General features: G+C 34.5%; 1 pseudogene; it reads left to right on the top strand.

Moving 5' to 3' along the window:
• Nucleotides 1–7,882: 7,882 nt before the first annotated feature.
• On the top strand, nucleotides 7,883–8,702 carry LOC100915372 (annotated as a pseudogene).
• The last annotated feature ends 680 nt before the right edge of the window (nucleotides 8,703–9,382 follow it).

Below are 9,382 nucleotides of genomic sequence, written 5' to 3'. Positions count from 1 at the left end.
TTGCAAGTTTTTGGAATTATTTTGTCTTTAAATGTTTGGTAGAATTCACTTGCAATTCCACCTAGTCCTGGAGATTTTTTCTTAGGGAGTTGATTAATAGCTGGTTCAATTTATTTTTACAAAAGAGGACTATTTAAGTAATTTATTTCCTTTGTTAATGTGGGCAATCCATATTTTTGCAAATATTCATACATTTCACTTAGATTATCAGATTTATTGGCATATAGTTAGGCAAATAGCTCCCAATTCTTGCTCTAATTTCCTCTTCAATGGTGAAAAGTTCACCTTTTTCATCTTTGATACAATTTGATTTTCTTCTTTCCTTTTTCTAATCAAATTAACTAAAGGTTTAACTATTTTGTTGGTTTTTTTATCAAACCAACTCTTAGTTTTATTAGTGCAATAGCTTTCCTAGTTTCAATTTTATTAATCTCCCCTTTTATATTCAGAATTTCAAAACTGTTATTTAATTGGTCAGTTTAATTTGTTCTTTTTCTAGATTTTTAGTTGCATGCCCAATTCATTGATCTTCAGCTTCTTTATTTTATTCATATAGCTATTTAGAGATATAAAAATTTCCCCTAAGCACTGCTTTGGCTACATACCATGAATTTTGGTATATTGTCTAATTATTGCCATTCCCTTGGATGAAATTATCAAATGTTTCTATGATTTGTTTACCCACTCATTCTTTAGATTATGTTATTTAGATTTCAATTAATTTTTGTTCTATTTTTCCTACGCCCTTTATTGTAATTTTTATTGCATCATGATCTGAGAAAGATACATATACTATTTCTGCCTTTCTGTATTTGATATTGAGGGTTTTATCCCCTAACACATGGTCAGTTTTGGGGTAGGATTTATGTATTGACAAGAAAAACATATATTACTTTCTGTCCCCATTCAATTTCCTCCAAAATCTATGATATTTAATTTTTCTAAAATTCTATTTCTCTCCTTAACTTCTTGCTTTTTATTTTGTGGTTTAATTTATCTAGTTCTGATGCGGTAATGTTGAGATCCCTCACTAGTACAGTTTTGCTGTCTACTTCTTGAAAATTCTCTTAACTTTTAGGAATTTGGATATTATACAACTTTGTACACATGTTTAGTTTTGAATTTTACTTCGTTATCTATGGTGCCCTTTAGCAAAATGTATTTTCCTTCCTTATCTCTTTTAATCAGATCTATCTTTGCTTTTGCTTGATCTGAGAGCAGGATCTCTACCCCTGCTTTTTTTTTTTTTTTAACTTCAGTTAAAGCATAATAGATTCTGCTCCAACTTTTTTTTTTTTTCTAATCTTTACTCCATATGTATCCCTCTATTTTAAATGTGTTTCTTGTAAACAATATATTGTAGAATTCTGGCTTTTAAGCCAGTCTGCTATCCACTTCTGTTTTATGGGAGAATTCATCCCATTCACATTCACAGTTAAAATGACTAATTCTCTATTTCTCATCATCTTATTTTTTCCTAAGTTATACTTTTCTTTTTCTTTTACCACTTTCCCTCCTTTCCAGTATTTTGCTTTTAACTACCATATCCCTCAAACAGCCCTTCGTATTTGTGGCCCCTCCCCTTTTTCTTTTCCTTTCCCTTCCTACTTCCCTATGGGGTGAGACATGTTTCACTATGAAACTAACTATGTCTGATATTCTCTTTGAACCAAATCTAATGAGATTAAATTTATGTTCATGTCCCTCCCTCGTTTGCCTCAAATGTAATAGGGTTTTTTTTGGCTCTTCATGTAGTACAATTTAGTTAATTTTCCCTCCCCTTCCCTCTTCTTCTTCTAATACAATCCCTTTTCCATCCCTAGTTTCTGTTTTTAATATAATCACAATAAAGTCAAATTATATCTACACCTTCTAAGTATAACTCTAACAAAGGTTCAATTCTCAAGAATTAAATATATCATGTTTCAATATATGGATGTAAACTTTTTAATCTTATAAAAACATATTTTTCCTTTCTTTTTTTTTATATTTTTATGCTTCTCTTGAGTTTTATATTTGATGATCACATTTTCTGTTTAGTTCTAATCTTTTTTCATCAAAAATTAATGAAATTCACCCATTTCATTAAATGTCCATCTTCCCCCAAAAGATAATGTTTAATTTTGCTGGATAGTTGATTCTTGGCTGCAGTCCATAGTCCAAGTTCCTTTGCCTTTTGTAATATCATATTCCAAGCCCTTTAATCCTTTAAATTGGAAGCTACTAAGTCCTGGGTAATTCTGTTTGTGGCTCCTCCATATTTAAATTGTTTCTTTCTGGCTGCTTGCCACTTTCTCCTTGATCTGATAATTCTAAAATTTAGCTACAATGTTTCTTAGAGTCATTTTGGTGTCTCTTACAGGATATGATTAGTGAATTCTTCCAATGCATGTTTAAAAACCCTTTGATTCTAGGACATCAGAGAAGTTTTCCTTGTTCCTGGGATCTTTTGCATCATGGTTTTCAGGTAGTCCAGTAATTCTTACATTGTCTCTCCTGGATCTATTTTCCAGGTCAGTTGGTTTTTGGATGAGGTATTTTACATTTTTTCTATTCTTTTCATTTTTGGGTTTTGTTTGATTGAGTCACTTGCTTCCATTTATTAAATTCTATTTTTCAGTGAATTATTTTCTTCAGTTAGCTTTTTTTTTAACCTCCTTTTGCCTTTGGAACTTGTAAATGAATTGTTTTGCTCATTGGGTTTTTTTTCCTGTTCACAAATTCTATTTTTCAGTGAGTTGTTTTTTCTCTGCATTTTGTCAAATCTATTTTGTAAGGACTTGTATGTTTTTTCCATTTCTCGAAATTTAATTTTTAAGGAGTTTTCTTCAGATAAGTTCTATATGTTTTCTTCTAAATTCTCCTCATTTCCTTTCTTCATTTTTATTTTAACTCTCTTTTAAGATCCTTTGTGAATTCTTCCAAGAGAACTTTTTTGAGATAGAGACCAATTCATATCATCCTTTGGAGCTTCATCTGGAGACAATTTGCCTTTAGTATATTCAGGGTTTGAGGTATGTTCTTCTCAGTTTACATAAAAGCTATTTATGATCTTTTTTAATTATGATATTTTTAAATTAATAATTAAAATTATCCCAAATCTATCTTTTAATGAGCATAATTTTTTTTATTTCATTAAGTCTATTTTTACCGTCTATTTTGTAGTGAATTTTCTTCAGATAGTTTCTATGTTGCCCTTTCCAAACTCTCTTGCAAAGTTTTCATTTCCTTTCTCCATTTTTCTTCTAGCTCTCTTTTAAGATACTTTTAAATTTATTCTAAGAGAGCCTTGTGTGATGGGGACCAATTTATATCATCCTTTGGGACTTCATCTGGAGACGGTCTTCTTCAAACCTCAAGGTTTGAAATTGTTTTTCTCTTTCATTATAAAAACTATAATCAGAGTTCTTTTTGCTTTTTTACTCATTTTTTTAAAAAAAAGTTGAGATCTGCTTTTAGGAGAAGGGAGGTTGTCCAAGCTTCCTTTATAAGTGTCAGTGCTACACTGTTAGTGCGGATTCATTCCCAGTGCTGGGTGGATGTGGCTAGGTCCGGTGAGGTGCTAGCATTTTGGGGTTCACTCTTTATCTTTTGTGTTTGTGTTGGATGTTTTATAACTTCTCTGCTGATCGACTGGCTTGTAACCAGGGCAGAGTAACCAACACTGTTGTAGATTCCTTGACATAGATTCTCTGGCACATGGAGCCCCCACCTCCCCAGATCTGCAATGCCTGCACTCGGAGTCTGTGCTTGGCCTGCTTTCACTTTGCCTGCCTCCCTCCATGCCTTTGAAACAGATCTGTTTTGGAAATCTTTGCAATTATCTTATGCTGGCAATTTGTTACACTCCCAATATTCATGGGCTCTGCCAGTCCAGAATTAATTCAGAGGCTAGATTTGCTAATTAGTTTGAGGGACATGAGGCAAAGTCAGATAGAAATGTGTATTCTCTCCATCACCTTGGCTCTGCCCTCCCTTTTTTTGGTAATTTTTAAAAGTTTAGTTTTGCTCTTAGGGAAAAGAGGAGGTTGTCTCAAGTTTCCTCTGCAGGTGACAGTAACTTTACACTGCCCTGAAGCCATTTCTGCTGGTTTCTGTCCTGTGCTGAGTGGGTGTGGCCAAGTCCCATGTTAAGCTGGGGTCCAGGAGCTCCCTATATTTCTTTTGAAGTTGCATTGGAAGTTACACAGCTATTCTGCTGATACACTGACTTCTGAACCAGGAAAGAGTAGCCAACACTGTTGTCCTTTGGCTGCCCTGGTTCTCCCTGTGCTGGGCTGGATTTACCTCTGCTCCTTCACCCCATTGGAATAGACCTTTTCTAAAGTTCTTCCAAAATATCTTCTGCTGGAAATTTATTACACTCCTGATATTTTTGTAGGTTCTGTCACTCCAAGAGGCTTGATCGAGTGCTGATCTGAGGGAAGTCAGGAAGAGCTCAAAGATCTATCTACTCTCTGGTCATCTTTGCACCCCCTGGTAGCTTGTATGTTAAAGGAGTAAAGGGCTTTGAAAATAGTAATCCATAATATGGAATATTATTATTCTGTAAGAAATGACCAACAGGATGATTTCAGAGAGGCCTGGAGAGACTTACATGAACTGATAATAAGTGAAATGAGCAGAACTAGGAGATCATCATACACGGCAACAACAAGACTATAAGATGATCAATTCTGATGGACGTGGGTCTCTTCAACAATGAGATGATTCAAACCAGTTCCAGTTGTTCAGTGATGAAGAGAGTCATCTACATCCAGAGAGAGGACTGTGGAAATTGAGTGTGGATCATAACATAACATTTTCACTTTCTGTTGTTGTTTGCTTGCATTTTGTTTTCTTTCTCAGAATTTTTTTTCCTTCTTGATCTGATTTTTCTTGTGCAGCAAGATAACTGTATAAATATGTATATTTAAATATATTTTATGTAATAAAAATATGTGTATTTATATATATATTTTAACATATTTAGCATGTATTGGACTACCTACCATTTAAGGGAGGGGGTGGAGGGAAGGAGAGGAAACTTTGAATCAGAAGGTTTTGTAAGGGTCAATGTTGAAAAATTACCCAAGCATATATTTTGTAATTAAAAAGCTTTAATAAAAAAATAATATTCCAAAAGGCAAATGAGCTAAGATTACAATCATGAGGGAGAGAAGGATGAAAATATAGAAAATAGAATGAAGGGAAATGGAAGTACAGTTAGTAATCATAACTATAAATGTGATTGGGATAAACTGACTTACAAAATGGAAATAATTAGCAGAATGGATTAGAAATTAGAATCCAACAATAAGTTGTTTATAAGAGACACTTGAACAAAGACATATCCAGAATCTGCAAATGGGCAGGTGGGGCTCAAAGAGAATCTATTATGCTTCATATGATGTAAAAATGCTGGTACATTGTAGGCACTATTTAATATCACCTATTATTACTTGGGGGCAAGTAGTTTCAGTGGATAAAGTACCAGGCCTAGAGTCAGGAAGAACTGATTTGAAATCTTGCCATAGCTTCCTAGCTTCCTAGCTATGCGACTCTGGGCAAATAACTCTGTTTTGCCTCAATTTTCTTGTTTGTAAGATCAGCTGGAGAAGGACAAGGTAAATCACTCCAGTATTTTTGCCATGAAAACTCCGAATGGATTCATAAAGAATAAGACATGACAGAATCAACTGAACAACAAGAACATAAGACTAAGACAATTTGATTGGTACAAATTTTGATGAGGAAATGGAATTAGTGCTGCCTCAACTCCTCCCCCAAATAAAAAATTTGGATTAGTACAAATGCTAACTTCTTCCTTCCGCAGACTGGCTACTCACATAGCTAAAGGTCAGGCAAAGTAAAACATAGGTTAATTCAGATTAACTCTCCTCCAATGACTTACTTTGCACAAAGGCAGGAGCAATAGCAGAAAGGAAGAGGAAAAAAGATTGAAATTACCAAAGATCTCAAAAGGAAGAAAAATCCAAAAACCTTGAGCATAAGTAGGTGAACTGACAGGGAAAAATACTAACAGCACAATGAAACGTGGCCTCCAGATAAAGGAAAAGACTTCATACATTTATAGATAACTATTGTAAGAAAAAGGAAAATGAATCAGCATGATAAAGGAGAGCACCCAGTAAATTCTGAATATCAAATCTGTTTCTGAATGTTTCAAAAAAAGAATTAAAAATTGTGAAAGAAGAATTTATAGTCTTTACAACAGAAACAAATGGGCAGGACAAAAAACTAAATCTAATAGTGACCACCACTTTTTTTTTTTCACCAAAGAAACAAAAAGAGAAGATGAGTGAAAATGTAAATATACAGATATAAAAAACAATCTGCAAGAAGAGAAGCAAAAAGAGAAAGCACGTTTTCCACACAAGAAAAACATAGTGCTCTCTAAGGCAGAATGCAAAGAAATAAATTAAGGAATATAGCTTTTTCAGAAGACAACTACAAGTCAAACAAAACAAAACAAAATAAAACACAACTCTGAACACTAGAATGCACTAAAATATCCAAACTGAACACAAAAAACAAAGTGCCAATCAAAACAATCCATAGATCACTTCTATCAACCCTATGCTATAACAATTCCAGTGAAAAATTTTGCTGTCATCAGGAGAAAAATATTCATAAATAAAGGAAAGAAGATTTAAATACAACAAAACTATTCTGCACTCATAATAAAAAGAAGGAAAGAACAAAATACTCAAAATACTCAAAAGCAACAAAACTCAAAATGCAACCTAAGATGGCATAATCCTGTATATCTGGCCTAACTAATAATAGTAAAATAAGTTTTCCATTAAAAAACCATTTAAGACATTCATAGGAAGATAACTACCCCAGAAAATATTATATGCTTCTCAAAGACTCTATAAAATGGACATACAGGAAAGAATAAGAAATACAGCACACAAGGGCAAATAGCAACAAAAAAGCAATGGAGAGACTATTAATTTCTAAAAATACAAAGGTAGACAAAGATGAAACTAGACGTTAAATAGAAGGAAAAGTACAGAAACAGGATTGAAATGTCAAAAATAAAACCTCTTAATACTTCTCTGATAGGTGACCCAATGGTAATTTTTTTTTCATGGGGAGAGAGGATTAAATTACAGAATGGGAGAGAACATAAAAAGGGAGAAGATGAAGAAGAAAAGAGAAGAATATGTGATATAGCCAACTCAAGGCAAAGTTTAACAACAAATCGAAAATATCTCCAGAAGCATCTTGGGAAGAAGACAAATTAGAGAAGAATAGTCAAAGATAGCAACTAAAAAAGAGGGGATAAGGGAGAAATCTTTTTTCAGTGGTGGGAAAGGTATCACTAATGAATGAACCTATGGATGAAGAGAGATATTCTGTTAAGGAAGATAAGGAATTTAGAATGGATATTATCTGTAGGAATTCAAGGCTGAGAGAGAGACCATTCATCTTGCTTCCAGGAAAAGATAACCAGAGCTCTGGAAAAGCATTTAATACTCAAATGAATGGAAAGGCATGGACCTAGGAAGAAACTTTGAAATAAATAAGAGGGAAAAATTGACCAAAGGGAGGGAAAAGCTCAGTAATGAGTTGTAAAATCAGAGACATAGAAAGATTCTTATAGTGAAGTAATAATATCTTCTCTATAACCTGGAGAAACTGATATTTCTAAGAGTGAGATAAAACATAAAAATGAGGAACAGGGCAATATTTGCAAGGGAATAAATGACATTTTAGGAGAGGGAACTTAAATTAAGTTTCTCAAAAATTTGAGCTTCAGCTTTCAGTTGGAGCTGTAGCAAAGGGCTGTGCAGACTGCAATGAGTTCCCCAGCTTTTGGTTCTCTCTTAACAGCTTTCTTGTTCCAACTCCACCACTTTCCTTCTCTGTAATCATGATGAAAAAGGCCATCTCCTTCACAAAGGACTTCTTGGCTGGTTGCATCACTGCTGCTATCTCCAAGACTATGGTGGCCCTGATCTACAGGTGCAGCATGTAAGTAAATGAATTGCTGCTGATGAGCAGTACAAGGGCATAATGGATGTATAGTCCAAATTCCCAAAGATTAGGAATGCTTTCCTTCTGGCAAGGTAATTTAGCAAATGTCATCAATATTTCCCAACCCAGGCCTTTAATTTTGCCTTTAAGGATAAGTATAAGTAAATGTTTTTGGGAGGAGTAGACAAGCACACAATTCTGGAGGTATTTTGCTGGCGATCTTGCCTTTGGTAGTGCTGCTGGAGCCATTGCTCTCTGCTTGTCTACCCCTTTTGATTTTGCGAGAACCTAGTTGTCAGGTGATGTTGGAAAATCTGGCACTGAGAAAGAAAAAGGCCTGGGAAACTGCTTTGTGAAAATCACCAAGTCTGATGGAATTTGTGGCTTGTATCAGTGCAGGGTAACATTATCTACAGAACAGCCTATTTTGGGATCTGTGATACAGCAGAAAGTATGCCCCCAGGTCCCTAAAACACTCATATTGTGATAATTTACATGACTGCACAAACAGTGACTGCTGTGGCAGGTGTGGTCTCCTATTCCCCTGATACAGGAATGATGATGCAGTCTGGATACAAAGGAGCTGATATCAGGACACTGGGACAACTGCATGATTGCTAGAGATGAGGCTGGCAAACCTTTCTTTAAGGATGACTGGTCTACTGTTCTTAAAGGCATGGCTTGTTCTGTATGATGAAAGGAAGAAAGTTCTCTAAGTATAACCTGAGGGATTGAGGCAGAACAATTCAAGGCACTGAGGACAATTTAGGGAAACTGAGGCAGGAAAATAAAAGGAAACTGTGGCACAGCAATGGCACAGGTGAATTTGGTTCCCATGAGGAAATCCCTCCAATGCACATTTGGTCACCTTTGCACCTTTCATTCTTAGAATTGCTTGAGTTCACTCTGAGATTAAAAGGCTTGTCTAAAATCATAAGGCCACTTCAGAGATTGAACCTGTAATCCTGTGAATTTCTTTAGCAAAGTGATATATATTTTTTTCTTTTTTTAGTAAACTCCTAGTATTTAGTATATTAGCAACTTCTCATTAACTACTTGTTGATTAACTGCTGTCTGCAAAGCTGGCTCTCTATATTCTATTTTACTCTGCCTCACATTTTTATAGTTATGTGGCATATATTATAACTGTATTGTGTATTTGCTTTTTAATCACTTTTTGACCTGAATGACTCATGTATTTTCATCAGTAACACTCAAATGATATATGTGTGGATGTCTTTTTGCAGAATTTAGCCTTAAATATCACTATCCTAGGGGAAAAATCACCTTAATTAAGAACCTGCACATAAATATCAGAATAATCAAGATTAAGAGTCTCTGTGGAAAGACATAATCATAATAAAATTTTATAATTACAGTCTTGAATCCTGTCTAG

The sequence above is a fragment of the Sarcophilus harrisii genome, chromosome 6, assembly GCF_902635505.1.
Source record: "Sarcophilus harrisii chromosome 6, mSarHar1.11, whole genome shotgun sequence".
NCBI lineage: Eukaryota > Metazoa > Chordata > Mammalia > Dasyuromorphia > Dasyuridae > Sarcophilus > Sarcophilus harrisii.
Note: the sequence above shows the minus strand (reverse complement) of the source record. Positions and strands in the feature narration are given on the sequence as shown.